Source organism: Ochotona princeps, chromosome 8, assembly GCF_030435755.1.
Source record: "Ochotona princeps isolate mOchPri1 chromosome 8, mOchPri1.hap1, whole genome shotgun sequence".
NCBI lineage: Eukaryota > Metazoa > Chordata > Mammalia > Lagomorpha > Ochotonidae > Ochotona > Ochotona princeps.
The window spans coordinates 15,823,028-15,825,418 of NC_080839.1; the positions used below are offsets into that span (position 1 = coordinate 15,823,028).

At 50.1% G+C, this 2,391-nt stretch overlaps 1 pseudogene; it reads left to right on the forward strand.

Moving 5' to 3' along the window:
• The first annotated feature begins 457 nt into the window (after positions 1-457).
• LOC101526007 (activator of 90 kDa heat shock protein ATPase homolog 1-like) lies at positions 458-1,507 on the forward strand (annotated as a pseudogene).
• Positions 1,508-2,391: the final 884 nt, after the last annotated feature.

Consider the following 2,391-nt stretch of genomic DNA (forward strand, 5'->3'; position numbering starts at 1 on the left):
CATATACTAGATGAATTTTTATAGAAAGAGTGAGTTATATAGCCTTGGGAACCAGGTGAATTGGACAGCCACAGAAGGCTGCCATGGGGACAATGGGTGGACAATGGATGAGCGATAGCAAGCTCAGGAGGCTACCGTGGGGACAATGGGTGGGCTGTAGTAGCCACAGGAGGCAGTCATAGGAATAATGAGTGAATAAATGATACAACTTTCATTCCTGGAACCAAGGGTTGCTGGCAGGGCATGTTATTCCTTGTGATCTGGCCCAAAAGGCAGGAAACTAGCAAAGCATTTTTTACAGAAGCATAAAGAGCAGATTAGCAAATTTAGGCAGGCCCGAACCAAAGTGACTCCATTTTGTGACCAGATTTTTACACTGCATGTTGGCATGGAGCCATGCATGCATCCATGATGCATTGGCCTGTGGCTGAAGGAATGGGAGGGGATCCTGGTGCCCATGAGAACTTGCACTTGTTCTGCAAGTATTCCCTGTCCAAGGAAACACTCAATTAAAACCCATCATAATGCATCAAGAGAAAAACCCCAGAAACTTAACTGGACAGGTACCTCAAAATCAGGCGTGCAGTATAAGGGCCATGTGGAGATCCTAAATTTGTCAGATGAGAACAGCGTGGAGGAAGTGTTGGTGAGCGTGAACCTTGCCAAAGATGAGCCGGACACCAACACTAATCTTGTGACCTTAATGAAGGAGGAAGGGGCGAAACTGCTGAGGGAGGCGGTGGGAGTTTATATCAGCACCCTCAAAACAGAGTTCACCCAGGGTATGATCTTGCCTACAATGAACGGAGAGTAGGTGGAGCCGGAGGGATGGCCAGCCCTGAGACCCGAGGAGCGCAAGGCCAAGATCCAAGCCATGCGTCAAAATCCCCACCTGTAAGAGCACCCTGCGCAAGACCTTCCTGACGTCGCCCCAGGAGCTCTATAGAGTGTTCACCACCCAGGAGCTGGTTCAGGCCTCAAACATGCTCCCGCGATGCTGGAAGCCGACAAAGGCAGCAATTTCCACATGGTGGACAGCAATGTCTCAGGGGAGTTCACCGAGCCAGTCTTCGAGAAACAGATCATGATGAAGTGGAGGTTTAAGTCTTGGCCGGGGGGGGGGGGGGGGCACTTCGCCACCATCACCTTGACCTTCACTGACAAGAATGGAGAGACAGAGGTGTGCATGGAAGTACGGGGTGTGCCTGCTCTGGAGGAAGAGCGCACGCGGCAGGGCTGGCAGCGGTACTACTTTGAGGGCATCAAACAGCCCTTTGGCTATGGCGCGTGCTTGTTTTAGCTCCGGCCTGCCCTGCACTTCAATCCAGCCCTTTCCTGACTGGGGCTTGCAGCTCGCAGGATTGCACCATCCCAACCGCTAACTTGGGGCTGGGGCCCCTCCCCTCCACATACACCTTGAGTTCGTGCATGTTTTCTGTGGGGTGGGGTCAGAGGATGATTTCTTTTTTGTGTACATACGCTACATAAACATAATTTTAAAAACACAGACGTGACGGTGAATACACTGCCCCCATCCTGACGGCATAGTGTGGTACTTGATACCTGAGTTGCTCACAGGTGCTGAGAACTCTGGAGTCTCTGTAAACATTCCTGTACCTCTGTAAAGATCTGCACAAAGAAGCCAGGGGTCTGTGTGCACACTGGACAGCACAGCTCTCCCCAAATGTAGACTTACTCGTGCTATCCCTTCCTCATCAGCTCCTCATTGCCTAGAGCAGTCACTCACCAAGCAGCACCGTGTCTCACACGTTACTCCCACCTGGAGTGCTTTTTAAGGTGCCACACACTCAGAGGACTTGGGTTCAGTACCCATCTCTCACTCCTGACTCCAGCTTCCTGCTAATTCCAATCCTGAGAAGCAGTGAGGATGGCCCACATCATTAGGGTCCCATGATGCCCACGTGGGAGAACAGGACTGAATTCTCAGCTCCCCACAAGGAGCTATTCTAACCCCTACCATTGCAGCCATTTGGGGAAGAGAAGCCGCAGATGGAAACTCTGAGTATCTGTTGGTGCACAGAGAGGAGGGAGAGAGAAAACAGGCTCGTGCTAGTCATTTTAGTGCTTTGAATGATCCTTTTTTTTTTCAGCTTGCTTGAATAAAACCTACATTTGCATTTTCTAACAGACCTGAAAATTTGGTAGTTCACCCTGCTGTCCCAGGGCCAGAATGTGCGTCATTATTCAAATGCAAGAACAGTTGACTCCAGGAAGTAAGGTGACTTCTTATTTGCTTATTCCACCCTTATTTATCTTTGCCTTCAAAGTGCTTATTGGAGGAAGCCGATGCCTTGGTGTTTCCAGTATTGGAAGAAGACCATACTGGTGACATCTGCAGAGGAAATTGCCAGCCCCCCGAGGGAATTTCTT